The sequence below is a fragment of the Falco peregrinus genome, chromosome 1, assembly GCF_023634155.1.
Source record: "Falco peregrinus isolate bFalPer1 chromosome 1, bFalPer1.pri, whole genome shotgun sequence".
Classification (NCBI taxonomy): Eukaryota; Metazoa; Chordata; class Aves; order Falconiformes; family Falconidae; genus Falco; species Falco peregrinus.
In genome coordinates, this window is record NC_073721.1 from 11,106,646 (window position 1) to 11,123,497 (window position 16,852).

The 16,852-nt window shown below is 39.1% G+C and overlaps 2 long non-coding RNA genes across 2 annotated transcripts in view; one reads left to right on the forward strand and one right to left on the reverse strand.

Annotated features, from left to right (window-relative positions):
- The window catches only part of LOC114013910 (uncharacterized), a 32,417-nt gene that overhangs the window by 4,951 nt on the left and 10,614 nt on the right, over positions 1-16,852 (reverse strand). Inside the window, exon 2 of the long non-coding RNA XR_003557169.2 lies at positions 2,237-2,757. This is a non-coding gene — a long non-coding RNA (uncharacterized LOC114013910). The remainder of the gene's footprint in view (positions 1-2,236; positions 2,758-16,852) is intronic.
- On the forward strand, positions 14-16,712 carry LOC114013909 (uncharacterized). The gene is made up of 3 exons (XR_003557167.2): positions 14-607; positions 9,133-9,221; positions 12,659-16,712. It is a non-coding gene; the product is annotated as an uncharacterized LOC114013909 (long non-coding RNA).

Genomic DNA, 16,852 nt, shown 5'->3' on the forward strand with positions numbered 1-16,852 from the left:
TTAATAAGAAAAAAAGAACAAAAAGACCTAGAAACTTGCTCTTTATTTGTACAGATCTAAAATCTACGGCAGTTTCATACTGTAAATCCTACATAATACTACAATTTCACACTATAAATCTGTAAATCATAAATTAGAAATGTAGCCTGTAGCTATATGACTGTGTGCAGCGGTCACATTTTTCCAAGTTTTTCCTGCAGTAATGTAAGTCTTCTTTTAGTCTCATCTGACTACAGATTGTGTTGGCGATGACTTGGTACAAGGCACTCTTCCTTCTGGTTTGAAACTACATGGTGCTACAGTCCTATGGACAAAAGCAGAGCTCAGAACAAGTGGGCTGTGCTAACAGAGGGTGTTTACAATGGTCTGTGGATGATGATAATGGCTTTATCCATGGTCCTTACTTCGTGACTTTATCTTTGCTTTTTACAGGACTTCCAGTTAACAGATTGCATATGCCATTCCACTGAAGTATGAACTGTTGGTCAAGTCAACAAAGTCTTGCAACCTCTATGCATGGCAGAGCATGATCTTGGATATCATCAGCAAAGACTGTGAGCTCCTCCCAAAAGAGGCGCAATTTGTTTTCCAGGCATTAAAATGCAAGGTTGGTAGCAGAAAAGGGAAACTATGAAAAAGCACCGAGAATGCAGGTGCTTTGCAATAAAACCTGAGCAGATGGGATTTTATTTCATTCTGACTCTGATGACACTCTTCATTTAATCTGACAGAACATACTTGGACACATCTTTTCAGTTCTATTACTAACTTTTAACCGCTTTTAATTAAGATTAGATTTGATCATCACTGGTGTAAATAAATCTTCAAGCTTGCTTTCCCGGTGAATACAGTGAAGATGCCAAAACTGCTATGGGTTAGAATTATTACTGGGGGAAGTTGTAACAATTAATGGTAATGGATTGGGACTAAGAGTAATTAAACAGTAAGGAATTTTCCTATTTCATTATGTTTGGATTTCATGAAATCACTAGGTGAAGTTAAGCTTGCTTTGAAATCAGTAGGAGGTTTGCTTTGGACTTTAATGGCAGTGGATTTCACCCATCCCATTCTACAGCTGTCAAAATCAAAAGGGAAAACAAAGAAAACAATCTTCTTGTTCTTTTTGATTACAGCTGTCCCTCAGAAGCTGCTGACTAGCATTCTGTTCCTGCATGTATCTCCTGGAAGGATGGTAGATGTACCTGCACATGCAGATGCATTGTGGGTTTGTGCATCAGTTTTTAGTGCTCTCTAGTGGTTTCATTTTCCTTTTCCTTGGGGTTCAACATACCATTTACTAGACAAGCGTGGTCCTTATCTCCTTTTTGTGGAAGACATCATATATCTATTGTGCCTGTAAGACTAACTGTAGCAACATCCAGCATGTTCTTGAGACCATGTCCTCTGTTTACAGTCTTTAAATGAGGTGACATGGATGTTTTTTGGATTTATTGTTGTGTTGTCAGCAGGTTAATTATCCCCTTCTCATTGTCCATGCTGCTGCAGCGATTTATTTTACACAGTTGGCGTCATTCTGCTTTTTTTACACAAAGCTTCTGAAGAAATCATGTTGCAGTATAAGCAGGGTTTCAGAAGCATATTTAATCCTTCTTTTTGCAGTAGTTTCATCTGTCTTTTTAATTTTATAATTCACGTCTTCAGTTTTGCAAGAGGTTAGCTGCTCTTCTAACAGAGTATTTTACTGCAGCATCTTGTCATCATGAGTCTTTGTGCTGTCAGATGCTAGTCTGCCTGTCCTGAAAGCTTCCCTCCCTCTGAGATACTAGCTGCATGGTTTATGTCCCAGATATCTTTATGTTAACTCTAGTCTATGTATTGTTAAAAATCTGGACAGATGCTTGTCTGACATCTCTTGAGCCTGCAAGAAAAAAAATATGCTAAAGGGAAAAGTACTTCAGTGAGAATGACTACGTGTTTCTTCTTAAATCAAAGTTTTAGTAATTTCTCATCGGCCGTCTCAGAACATGCAAAACATGTTTTTGCAGCAGGAGATCTCCCTAAGGAAGGCTTTCTCAATTCTTGCTCAGTGCTGGCTGTGCCTACTGTATGACACTGCCAAAATGTTTGATAGCAGATAGGACTTCATTTCAATGTTTTATTTATTTTTGGCATAAAGTGTTCTTTAAGTGGTAACATCTATCTGTTCCAGGAAGCAGGTGTTTCCTCTGTCACTATCCATGCGGGGTAATAAAATAACAAGTGCACTCAGAATTACCTGGGATAGAAGCACCAGCTGATGTTAGGAGAGGGTTCCTATCAGGCTGTCAGGTTTAGGATGCACACCTGGTTGGCGGTGGTCTCACAGCTCCAGTCTCAGAAGACTGAGCAGTCAGTCTCCTGAAATGAGGCAGGTATTACAGCACCTTCCAGTCTTTTTGGATCCTAGACTTCAGAGGTTAATTTCTGTCCCTCTAATTTCCTGGTGAGTGATGATGAACATGCAAACCTTACATTTGTCTCTTAGTCAAGAGATGCCCTCCCACATAAATACAGATATATTGGGAAATTTTGGTATATACTTAATATCAAACTAATTTTAACCTACTATGTTATGGTTTTCTTTTTTTTTTAATTTGGCATGCCGCATCGTCTTACAAGTGCCAGGGCTGTTTCTTAAGCAAAGACTGAAAGGAATTTAATCTCATTTTAAGTTGCAGCTCTGTACAATTTAGAAGTCTGTAGTCATTCCTCATATTCTGGGGAGACCCCAGTCAGGGTTTCCATCAGTATTCCATCCTAAAATGAAAATGAAAATAATCCTGAGTTATGATTTTGGATACAGTTTATAGGATAATGTATGCATGTATACGTGTGTGTGTGTACCCGTATTTTATATATATAGGTATAAAATAGTGCTTGGTAGAATGGTCATCTTCTGTTTGCTTGGAAAGAGTTTTTTTCTTCTTGCACAAAATCATTTTTCTTTGTATTGATCTTTTGGTTCTTGGCATTTTACTATCATAAATCTGAACAGGTATTCTTCCAAGGGCTTTTTTCTCTGACGCTCAACACATAGTGTCATGCAGGATTGGATCCCTTTTCCTCTTGATTTGTTCTACAGAACAATCCTAAACCACTGACTTTGTAAAACGGTGATCGATTCCAGAGGGAGAGAGTGATGCTGCAAATACGGAATTACAACCTCACCCCTGGCTTAGGCACTAGAAGAAATGGGTTTCAGGGATCTACGTGTTTTCATATGTGTACAAATATCTAATGTACAACAAAGAAAAAGCAAAGGAGAGGACTGTTCGTTTCTTTTTCCGTAAATGTACTCTTTTCTTTTTGAAGCTTGTTGCAATGAGAAGGCTCAACTTTAATTCTAGTGAGCTGAAATACAGTTTCTAAACAGTCTGAAAGGCATAAATCATCTCTGGCACACAGGTTGCCTGCAGGAGGTGAAACGAGTGTCAAACTGAGGTTCCTCTTTAAGAGTTAAGGAGATTATATGGTGCTGTAGAAGCCCACTGTGCAATTACTTCACTTTCGTAGCCACCGATTGCTACTGGAATCCTTCTGTCTGATAGCGTTTGATGAAGCATTTAACATTTTGAATCCCAGTGGACTAATTCAGTTCAGAATGAATCTTGAATATTTTAACTGGATGAAATGCGTCTAAGAATTGATTGTCTCAATGTGCCATGCTTTTTTACCTTAAGAATATCTCAGGCATTTTAAAAATATAGTATTGAAAATTCCATATGCTGCTAGTGATGCTACAGAAGATTTAAAAAAAAAAATAACAACTTTCCTTGGTGGCTTTGGCCATTCCTTTTTCATCATGAAGTATGTATTAGCTCTTTGGGGCAGCTGAGCAATCCCTTTGTCCTGGGCACTGAAAAGCATAAAATCACTGGCAATCACTTTGCCATTGTATTTGGAGATTAAAGGACAGGACCTAACAAGTGAGGCAGACCTTGAGTCAGAAGATGAGGTAGCATCAGGTAATGAAGCTAAACAGTATCTCTAGCACAGATTGGCTCTGAATGAATTCTTAGCCAGTCAGCCCTTTGCCAACCTGTTTGCCCAGGTAAGGTCTTGATTTATCTTTCAGGTAGTATTGATTTTTATTTTTAAACTTTAATTGGTTTTTGTATTCAATTTTCATTAAGACTTGTGATGGTCTTGTACTCTTCCAGAAATGCATAAAGAGCACACTGTGTGTTAGAAAACTCCACCTGGACACCTGCTCCTGTGGTTGCTCTCTTTACTCCCATCCTGCCACCTGAATGGCCTGATCCTGGCAGCACATATTTTTATCAATTTATAAATTTTCTAATGTAAAAAGCAGTCTATAAGGGTTTATGTGACGGTCTTGAGATGACTCAACTATTGGCTCGCATCTCTGCAGCAGAAGGCTGTGGTTTCCATTGCCACCTCATGTACTAGGCTCATACTCAACGCTTGGCACTGCATTTCAGTGACAGAGGGTATTTCATTGTGGAAGATGTCATCATGAAGATGATATGATGAACTCAGCTCTATTGTTTCTCCATCTGGAAATCACACACACACACACACAGACAAGAATACTTCAGAAAGAGCAGGAGTTTAACTTAGGGCACTGCCAAACGTTCCTAGAATCATTGCCATGGCGATGTGCATGTGAGATGTTCAGTACATGACAACCGTGTTTCTGCCTGAAGAGTTTTTGCAGCATCACTGTCTACATCATTTTCATCAGTGTACTGCATCTGTTGTGCCATTTGTAAAACGCTCAGATTTCTATTACCAGAGCAGAAATTTGTCTTCTGTGCGAGTGACAGCGATTGTAACAAGTCGGCTGTGCTGCTGCTGCCTCTTCCTACCTCTGGAGAGGCATGGTCTTCCTCTTGCTGCAGCTGCGGGGTGAAAGGCAGTTGTAGAAGTTAGTGTGTGGCACCACTGGAGCATTTAAATCCATCTGCCAAGGGAAATGCTTTAGCTGATTGCATGTTTTTCAGTGATCTGGAGACAGAAATTCTTTAATTGTGGTGCATGATGGAGGCGGTCACAAGGGGCCAATACTGACAGTTTATAAATGTCTTTAGTTAAAGGAGCTTGATGTATCTAGGGAATATAGAAGGGGTTTGGTTCATTAGAATAGTCTGCTTTTAATCTGCACTTAAAAAAATCCCACTTTATTTTTCTGAAGTCTATACAGTGGGTGTCATCTGCATCTCTCCATGTAACTCCCCGTTACCCCAGCTTTTCCATATTTCTCTGTAGAGCTTTCTGCCCATTTCCTTCCTTCCCGATTCAGAGGAAGAAAGAAAGAAATCTTTCAAGTCATTCTTCCCTGTTTGCTTCTTTTTCCTTTGTTTTGAGAAAATGTTTGACCCTACCTATGAAAACTGTGATAGCTGAGGACCAGACTTCAGCCTTGTGTTTTCATGTTCTTCGGCAAGGAACTTGCTGATGAATCCACCAGATCTGGTCATAGCCCATTAAAGAGCTCATTCTCACCCACTGAACTTTGACAGTAGCTTTCAGATAGGTTTGGGGTTAGGTATACACAAAGAAAAGGCTTCTGTTTGTTCTGTTCTCTTCAGGCTGGGCCATTGATATTATAGCACACAATATTTAGTGCAGTAGATTTTCACGCGTTGAGGTCAGAACTTGCTCCCCTTAATCCTGAAATTATAACATGATCATTCCAAGACAATCTTTGCCATCGCCTTTCTACCTATCTACTTTCTGATAGTCTAAATGGTACTAAGGCACCTTATTGCAAACGTTTGCCCTAAATGGCTGTTTGGTTGGGGGTTTTGAGTTTCCTTTAGAAGTCTGCTTAAGAACTATACTAAATCAAAGCTGTAATTATATGTGAAGTCTTGCATCAAGATGAAGTGATTGGACAATATTCAGAGTGCAATTTGGATGCTCATAGTGTTAAGAAAAATGAAAATTAAAAAACCCCAAGCCACCAAAGCAACAAACTCTAATCCATAGTTTCTTTGTATTTTTAATTTATATCTAAGAGATAATAACGAACACTTGTCTGCGAATGTGCATAGGTTTTATGTGAACAGCACTAAAGCTTGCATCGATGAGTTCCTATAAATTAGTCTTTCTTGTAAGTTTTTAATACCTTTGCCTTCAGTGACTATGGAAATAACTACCAAACAACTGTTTTTCTGGTGGTATGACAGATTCTTCCATTTACACTTGGAAGTATATGGGCATGGACAGCTGAGAAAATACTAAGAGGAAAATGAAATGTCAGGAAGCTCTTAGGTTAGAACACTGGTTGTCATCTGGCATGAGGGGTAACTAGAGTTTAACCTAAAAGCGTTGTTTTCTGTTGTGTATATCAGTGTATATTTTAAAAACACAGATATTTTGTTAGTGTTTTTTTCAGTTTCTGACTGTTCAGTGTTAGAGGGTCAGAATTATTACAGGTCACGTGGGTTATTACAGACAGCACAAATTATTAATAAATGGACAGTTAGTCTTATTCCAGTATTTTTAGCAATGTAAAGAATTAACTGGAATTTATGACCAATAATACTGGGACAAACTTGAGGTTAAATAGCTTAAAAAGCTTTGTAGCGTACACAACTCCACGTATGTCGTGTGTTTATGATCCCGTTGGACCGAAGCATCAGCGAGTGCTGTCTTACCCTTCTTGCAGCTAGAGTTTTGCTGCTCCTGCAAGTCAAATACCATCATTGGTCCTGTTCTGAAACGTATGTTGGCATTACGTAATGAAAATAGTTTTGAGCAAAGGTGTCTGGCTACTGAATACTGTCATGGATTTATACCATAGCAAATGCAAATATTCTCAGCTAAGTATGACATACTTCTAGTATCTACTTATACAAAACCATAGAGGTTTAATGCTTCTCTGGGGACATATCTCAACCTGCAGCTGACCAGTGTGCCAAACTTCTTCAGTAACTCTCCAGGTTTGATTAAAACTTAATTAAAAAATATTTTCTTGATAAATCAGGTATTAGGCAAAGCTACGGTCAGTAGTGACACCTCATTTTACTACAAATATTCTGTGAATGCGTTGGCTAGGACTGTTGGGTGATGGACCCTTTGCATATTACAGTGAGTCATGCCAGTGACCAGGGCTAGGGGCAGCGTGCTGTGAAGTACGAGCCTTGCTGATACCAGTGGAATACTTGCTTGCTTCTCCCTTCACCACAAATCTAATTTTAAAGAACAATTAAAAACACACTTTAAAGGTATATTATGATGACCTATTATCCGTAGGCAGGGGATACCAGGATCATACCAAGGATACCATCATGTTCTAAAATGCCAGTATTCACAACCTGCTGATACTTTGGAGACCTGAACACTTCTCTGTCTCTGAGCTCAGAAATAACGCTTGATGGAAGTTTGTGGAAAATCAGTTCTGAAAAATATTGGCAAGTGAGAAAAAATAGGTTATTTAGCATCATGAAGAACATCATGCGTCTTTATAGGTAGTATAATGTTCAAGTAAGATCATTTTTGTCCCCGCAGTTCTCGTGACACAAAACACCATTGAAAATGCTAAATTACATTTGCCTTATAGTCCACAGAAATAAGAGAGATGGCATCTTCAAAAGGGTCTCGTGTGTGAGCAAAGTTGCATATAAAATAGTCTCCTGTTAGGGAATTTAAGTAGCTTTCTTCTTTGAGAAAAATATGGCAGTTAAATGTTCTGCCAAACTTTTAGTAGGTTAAACCACAAAGATCTCTACAGATATCTGGAAAGAAGCCACTTTGGAACATGATTTTTATCAACAGGGATTAGAAGGAATGATCAAAACAAATCTGAAGTTTTAATAAACAAACAAGTTTCCATCTTCATTGCTTGTTACTGTTTCCCTCTTACGCTATGCAGGTATTGCCAGATTGCAGGTAGCAGATGGGATTCTTGTTCTTCATTAGACTTTAATATCACTTCATATATATTTAAAATTTATAACAGGCCTCATGAATTCAAATGAGATGTTACAGTCCACAGATAGAACTGCAATAACAGTTATACAGCTTTTAGAAAATAGCCAACGCCAGGTGTTGACTCATGAATATTTATACACATCAGTCATCATGGAAGCAAAATACAATTTGGACCTGATCCTATTCCCAGTAAAAGGGATTAAAACCACCCAGAAACAATCCTTTAAAAGACATCTGAGAAAAAAATAATAATTCTTCCCCATTCTCTTGTGTTTCCCCAAAGAAATGGAATGGGGGAGACGGATCAGAAAATTAAAACACGACATGGTATTGTTTATTTTTTAAAAAATATTGAGAGGCTACATATTTTTCCTAAATTTGGAATATATTCTTATCTTAAGACATGTAAACAAACTCTTTTTTACACACAATTTTTTGAAATTGTGTCACAATGTTAGAACGTAAGCAAATACTCTTTGCATGCTAAATTTCAATAATTAAAGTAATTTTTATGATGCCCGTGGAAGTAAAAGCATGCATAATTTTTTGTTAAGTCAGTAAAGATTTTGTTTTATAATGCTGGAATACAGCCAAATTTATTTTTCTCAATTAAAAAAGCACTCACTCAAACCTGAAAAGTTTCTCTTCCAAAATAGGTTTTTTGGAATGTTCTAGGGGGAGAAAAAACAAACAAACAAAAAAAAACAAACCAAAAAAGATCTGTAACTAAACAAGATAAAACTAAATACCTGGTTACAACAGGAGCTTTGGGCCAGATTCTGACTTTATTTGCACCCTGATAGCTACTGGGATATTTCCATAAAGTAAGATTGTTGGATTGTTGGAGGTCTGCCTGGTGACATTGAGGTCGGTATCATGCAGGCAGATGTCTGACGGAGCAGAGGTGAGCTGCAGGGATTTTTAACCATTGGGAAAGCCGGGCAGTTCAATGGATCAGGAAAACAGGATCAAAACCGGACTTTACTTTGAGCTTACATTTTCACTCTTTTCTCCTTTCTACTCATTCCTCATGTCTGCTTTTCCTCCTGAAACCAAAACTCCTTGAACCAAGGAGACAGTAAAAGGTGTAGGAGAAAATGCTTGTGGCAACAAAAAGGCATGCAGCTACCTGAAAATAAATGAGGTACCTTTTCTATCCATTTAGAATGTAAATAAAAGCTTGTGAAACACAATTTCTTAGAAAGACCCAAATCTGTTCTTTTTTTTTTCTAGTGACTGTGGATGAGGATGGAAGTTGTGCAGAACTGGTGACTGTGTTCTATGCCTTTTCCCAGCAGCCCATAATTTTCCTGCGTTGGCAGGTAGGATATTAAAGTATTAAAGCACTAATGATCAGCTCAGTCTGGTAAGTCTTCTCTATCTTCAGAGTTAAAGAACTGTACTGAGTTACAGAAGACAGTGATACAAGTGCAGTAGCCAGCAAAATTAGAAAAGAGTCACTTCTCATCTGTTTATTTCAATATGACAGTTCTCTGGGAATGGAGGAGAAAAGGTTGATTTCATGAGGTGATATCGCTGCTACTTAGAGGACCAGAACTATGCACTAAGAACTTGGTAGGTGTTCAGTTGTCTTTCAATTTTCTAACATCTGCCAGCTTCCAAAGCTAACTACAGTTTCAGGAGCGATGTTACCTGAGTAAAACTTACAAATGTAAGATTTTTTTTTGAAAATATGGTGAAAATGATACTTCAGTTCACTGTGACTTGTCTTGAGGCCATATTATAGAAGAGTTTTTTAGTAGCCATTATATATTTGTGACAAAGACTTTGAATCCCAGAAGATTTACAGAAACCACATATGGATGTTATTTCATTATTCTTCCGTTTAAAACATTTCACACTTACTTAGGTAACAGAAACAGTATCTGATTTTGGTGTTTAAATTTTAAGTGGGGTATAGTCAGCGTAAAAATACTTTGATGGAAAAAGAATTAACTTGGGAACTATTTTTAATGTGCAGTTAAGCCAAGAAATAATTGTTAAAGTTCTGCTTTAAAGGACATACAGGAGGACATATATGAAAACTCTTTCCTATGCACGATCAGAGAAGAACACTAAGTAGACTGCCCATGTGGCTATCATATAGGCAAACCTGCATTTTCTCTCATTTATTCTTGTTAAATGTGTTTTCAATAAAATATGAAGTTCTCCTTGAAGAGCACAGCGCTACATGTGCACAGGGCAATGTGCAGGTGACACATGACATTGTCATTACTTTTTTCAGTACGAGTGTGTAAGGAAGGGCAACCAGTTTGTATCACGTGGTCTCAAGACTGGTAATCAGGTACAGGCAAGTTGGGATCGATTCCATATCTAAGAAGGGATTCGCACCAGCAGGAGTAAGTGGCGTAGAGGAGTTAGATGGCTGTTTGCAACCTGAGATCACGACAGAGCCTCAGCTGTGTTTGGATATCAAGGTAAAAGCAAGTGGTGCAGGCACCACGGGGTGTCTTTGTATCACCAGGGAATGTGGTTTGTATTTGCTTACTAACTGTAACTGCTGACACAAGTCTGCAATATCTAGAGAAACAGCTTAGTGCATGTTAATTTATTGGAATTGCACAAAACAAAGCAGCAAGTACAGTTTCCCATGGACTCAAACAATTAAGGCAAATTAAAATAGGTTAAAACATCTATCTGTACTTATGCAGAAAAGGGATTAGGACTTAGATGTAACAGCATAACCTTCTTCAGCTGTGTGTGAGGCAAAATTTGGAGCTCTGTGCTGCATGATGATTAGAATTCATACAGAAATATTGCTTAGAGAGGAAAGACAGAATCACAGCATCACAGGATGGTTTATATTGGAAAGGGCCTTGAAGATCACATAGTTCCAACATTTTAATTTATGTCTTCTAACTAATTATAAAGAAATGCGACATGCAGGCAGCATAACAGAAGAAAAGGATACAAGTCCTCCGAAGCTATAGCAGTTATTTTGTTACCATAAGGAACACCATCTTTAGTTTTACAGTTTCATGGCTCTGCATTGCTAGGGTTGATAATTTCCAGTACACCAGAGCAATAGGCTTGCGTGGAACTTCATGAAATCTGGGTCTTCATCAGAAATGGGGTAACTGAATGTGTGCCATGTTCAGATTAGCAATTCAGGTGAACGGTAGTCCTCCAGAGAGACCATAATGTTCCCTGAGAAAATATAATTGAAACGTACCAGCAGTACATTTCATCCAAACAGCAATGCTGGAGATTGATGTGCTCTCTAGCCACAGAGCAGAGATACACTAGCGAAGACAAGCTCTGCCCTGTTCCCAGCAATGTGCTTTAGTTCTGATGCATAAGGGCCACAGGTGGATCTGGAATAAATGTTTTGCAGCAGCAGAACTGCGTTTGAGGGACCATCGGTGTAGGCAGGACAGCAGTGTGGGTGTTTCATGGCTTTCGTCTGTATTGGTGAGGCTGGAAAGCGCTGCATGATTTGGAGCTGAGAAATAAAAGTATTGGCAGGCTGGGGGAGGAATCCTATTTCCTTCTGACTCCATTACTGAACCTGGCAGCATCTCAGATGCCAGCAGGGATGATATTCTATATAATGTGGCTAAACCATCCATCACAGGGAAGCAGATTCCCCATCGGCAATAAAGCCTTTGTCGGACCAGTTGCTACTGGCCTAGACTGGTGGGAAGCGCTGGCTTCTCCCTCTGCTCACAGCACAGCCAGCTAGCTTTCCCAGGCTGGGGTTAAACAGCATCGCTGCCCGGCAAAGCATTCGCCTGGAGATAGCGACATCCTCTTCAGCCTGCCTTCCCCTCTTCGTTATATATCCTGCAAAACCATATAGGGTGGCTGTTTTCTGCCCCAAGAAATGACTGCTTTGTGCCGGGGTGGGCGCAGGCGATGGTGAAGCCGAGGGAGCGCGGTGGGAGCTGCCGCCCTGCCTGGCTGCCCAGCACGCACAGTCTGCTCGGAGTCTGCTCCCAGACAGCCACAAACTGCAGTCGCTTTCCCCCTGTTCCAAATGTACCAGAAACTTTGGAACATTTGGTTTCGGTACAGCTTATTCTCCCTTCACGACTGGCACAGTCATTTTCATCTGCTCTCCCAGCCGGTTTTCCCCTGGTCCTGCCTGATAGCAGCAGTGGGAAGTAGGAAGAAATCAAAACAGCGTTTTGCAAGGCTTAAATGCAGTAATCCAGCCTCCTCTTACGTGCTGAATAAATGCCGAAGAGCTTAGTAACTGCTCGGTCACGTTCAGTGGGGTGCTTCGGCTTCAGCCCAGCAGATAGGCAGCGCTCTCCTTATACTCGTCTTCTGCCACTGAAGACCCCGCCTTTAGGAGTGGATCTCTGTGGAGTACTTCGATGGCGTTGATCTGGTTAGATCACACCTATGTCAATCCGTTCTGTCAGCACCTGAGCAGGCGTACAGCCTTTACAATTGGTTTCAAACCCTTACCATGGTGCACTGTGGAAGCATATAAAAAGTGCAGCAGGTCCGAGAGCGCTGCGATGTGTGGGAGGCAAGTTTGTGGTTAAAACTTTCTTCTGAAAAAGTAGTTGTTACTTTGCACGTTGTTTAAAAGTATATTTAAATTCAAAGGGCAATTAGATGATTTGGAAGGGAAAAAACACCCCATGTCATAAAGTAGTATATCAGAAACTCGTATTACTGTAGTATACATTCATGTCTGTACTTCTGCTCCTCAGTGGGAAACTGTGAGATAAATTGATTTAAAGGGGGGAAAGTGACAGATATATAATTCTTGTGTTTAATTTCACAGGCCAGACTGAAGAAGAGCACATAAAAGGCATACCAGGAGAGCCTGGCAGCCTGCACAAACCTATGGGAAGGTAGAGGGTGGAAAATGACACAAAAACATGGACAATACTTCAAGAGAGTATATTTGAAGAAACTGCAGAAAATAAAGGCAAGTCAAAGAAAAAACACATACACACTCAGAAGTTTGTTTTAACTTTACTGTCAGCAGCTGGTGTTTAAGTTACTCAATATGTAGAAATCATACATTTTCCTGATTTATTTGACCATTTATCCAGTTTATACCCCAGCATGTTTTGATATGAACTTTAAGTACTACTGGTAAACAAAAGAAGAGGATCAATATAATAACTTACATTCGCTTTATGGATTTAATTTTCTCCTCCTCTTTTCACAGTGACCTGGAGCTAGTACTTTAAATATCCTTGGCTCCAAAATACAAGACAATTTATATTTATGTCAAATAGTGAGGGGTTTAGATAGTAAGTAATACATTCATGTGCTTTGCAGTTAATACCTGTTTCCTGCTTTTTCTTGATATCTTGATACCTCTCCTTCCTGCAATCACCTCTGTGTGCCAGTTAGAAAATATAGAAGCACCATAAAGACAAGTTTTAAAAGAACAATAGTGTTTTAGCTAAAGGAAGCCACAAAACCACTGCTGGGCTCTGATTAAACTGGGCTCTGTGGCTCTGATTAAACTGATGGAGCTGATTCTAGGTCAGCAGATGAGACATGCCTTCTCAGTGATATCAGACCCTCTGTCATTTTTGCAGCCACTCTATGTTTTTCTACCCACATCACACAAATTTATGTCTGTACACACCATTATTACACTGAACACAAATGAACGGAGAAAGAGTTTCCATAGAATGTTAGTTAACTGTCCATAGGAGCAAGAAAATGAAGTGGGTTTGCATGAATTCTGTACTGTACTGTCGTCCCGTTTATGTTATCAGAATATTTGTATTCCTTAGTTGTCTTTTGAAACTATACAGTGCGTTCTTGGTGAAAAACCAAAGATGATTAAGAGAACAGATCAGAGCAAGTATATTTTCCCAGAATAGTTATCCACAGTCCTTTGACAGGGTTTGTTAGTATACGTGTATAGGTAATTTTGGATGTAAAGGCATACAGATATACTTTCCTTTGGTTCTATGAGTACATCAGTTTTCAAGTTTAAATTATTGCTTTTAGTAAATAAGATGCACTTAGTAGATGATGTCTTTGTTATCTAATTGGCTAGAATAATGACTACAATTTGGCAGCAGTACCATTTCTTTCCCTATCTATCCCAAATTCAATTAAAAAAAAAATCTATTTTTGTGATACAAGTGACAATCTATGATAATTGCATTATAACAATTTAAACTACAACCTCTTTAATCTCATGTAATTTAGATGCATCTAAGGAAGAGTGTTTGAGGTACAAATTTTGTTTTCTAATATTGGAAGTAACGTATGTAAATGGAAAGTGAATTATAAAAGTTTGTTTCAAATTACTTTTATGGCTGTGTAATGCTCTCTGTTAGATTGGTAGTGCTTGAACTGTGCTCAGAATTTACAAAATTGTCCGTTAGTATATGATTATCACTGTTATTTGTTTGAGTCCTTGTAATCTTAGAAGCCTGTGTTTAGGGATTTATTTTATCTGACGATAAAATGAGAAAACAGATATTAGGGAAAAGACTGCATTTGTGATGAGAGCTAGCTAATAGTTTTATCAGTCTTATTTTCTGCTCCAACATTTTGGCTAGAAGACAGGTCTAGAGACTTGGGAGAACCTCACAACTTTATAGCTTTTAAAATGCTTCAGGAACCAGGAAGAACGATATGCTTTCACTTTGGAAACTATAGTTTCTGAACCGCTGTCTCATTCCAAACCAAGGCTAGGAGGAGAATGTCCAAAACAAAGAATCAGCTGAAAACTGAACAAGCTATTTTTGTGTTTAAGCAAACACAGAATATTAGGAAATGCTTAAGTGAATTACGACAAGAAGGGTGGGTAATTTGACCTTTTTGGCTTCTGCTAGATTGCGTGCCCTCGGGTAGGATTTGACACAGGACACCAAAAGTACGCAAGAGGTCTCCAAGGAGAGTTCAAGGTCCAACATGTTCCTCAGTGCAGACACTGGCTGCCTTTTAATGGACATATTTTGCCAGCCAGGAAATTCTGCACAACAACAATGTCATAGCAGAGTAGGTCTGTTGGATTTGGGTTTCAAGGAATGGATAAAAGTAATTATTTTCCTTAATTAGTTTCCCTACCCAGTGGGGTCGGTTGGTTTCTCAGTTTTTAACAAGTGACACTGATTCATTTGTGTCTCCTTACGTTTGAGCAACTGGAACACGGACACGGGGATACAGCGAGCACGTTTTGGTTTATCTCAGTAGCACAAAGCAGCTCTTGCGGTAGTTGCTGCTGGGTGGTTACTGGTCTTCCTCAGGGCATTGCGTGTCTGCAGCAGAGCTGTGGGGAGAGTTGAAGCTCGAGCCAGCAGCCTTCTGCTGTGCTCAGGGAGGACTGGTGATGTTTCTGCCGCGTATTTCATTAGCATTAAGATGAAGCAAGCAGGCAGCATTGCTTTAAATACAAAGTCATCTCTCCTGCCTACTCTGGCTGCCTCTCTGAATTTTTCCTGATGCTTGACCCACTTATTTGGAACTATTCACCCTCCTACATGGATTTTTTTTTTTCCCCAAAATTTCTGCAGAGTTGTTGTGCATGTAACTATGAAAATTGGACTTTGGAACACTGTGGAGGTTTACAGAAAATGAACCAAAGAGGTTGTGGTTTTTGTTTGTTTGTTTTAGAAAGCTGTTTTTATTTTTAAACTAATACCATGAGCTTCTGAGCATAAGACATCATCTTTTAAGGCCTAAAGGGAAACTAATGAACTGATTTGTGTAGGTAAAGGAAATATTTCTGTTTAGGAGTATATCGTGCATGAGATACTTAGCTAGACATATGGCCAATGAGCCATTTATTTCAAGTAAGTATTGCATATATTTTATGCTAATTATCTTAACAGACATTAATTCCATCAGAGACAAATTAACCGATATCCCCAAATATAACTTATGCTCGGTGTTCCTCACGTTGTTAGCTTAGATTTCATGTCAAAAGATTGATTGTTCTGCTTTTTCATGAAGAAAAATAACATAAAACCAGTCCTACATAATGTCATCACAGGTGCTTAAGTCATAAAGAGATAACAGTCTGCTTTCCTTTAGAGGCAGATCATTCATATCACGACACGAAATGCAAAATGGCAATAGATATTGTGACAAATATTCCAGCATCTCACATTTTGGTACCAAAGCCCAAACCACTTTGATCTGATTTTGAGATTACATTGTAATATGACCTTTCTTCTACTGGAGGAGGCAGGGGGTTCCACGTGCCCTGCCTTCTGCTCCGTCAACCATATCTCAGGAAGCATGGGAAGCAAAGTTATTGCGTTGCCCTCTATGCAAGCCCAGCAATGTGGAAAATGTTCCCCCTAATTCTCCCCACTTAGTCCTACTTCATTTGGTGAACGCAATGAGTCAGCTTGTATCAATATGGGATCATCTAATTGCTTATTGAAAAGAACAAGCTTGAAATAGCTTTGGCTATTTAAATACTTGGCTTTTTTGAGGATAAAGTGCTGTGGTGATGGCGTGAGCCTCAGCCTGGGCTGCATGCGTCTTCCTAGCATTGACACTGGATGGGTATACCTAGTTCATCTCTTAAAGCTTCCCTGCTCTTTGTCCCAGACTAACCAGGTTAAAATGAGGTTAAGTTTGTCTGCACCATGGTTGTAGCATGCATTGCCTAAGGTCAGAGTGGTCCCCGTCTGATCTGCTCTAACTCCTCGCAGGTGGTGCAACATACTGCTCTCTCCTTGGGTTTTTAGAGACAGCTGTGTTTCTTGCATTGCTCTTAATTATACTGGAAAAGTAGATGCAAGTCAAATCATTTCTTTCTCATTTCCCTTTCAGATGTAAATGAAATGGTTAAAGTATAAGTAACGTGATAAAGTCATCAGGTTCCACAGTAAATTTTCGTTACATAATTCAGTGAGAGACTATTGGTTTTAAGAGATCTAATTCAATAGGTTTCATCAATAACTTCTAAACAGAAATAGGATCACATCGTCTCGACTACAAAAATATCTGACTAATCTTTGTGTGTTGTGTTTTGGTTGGTTGTTTT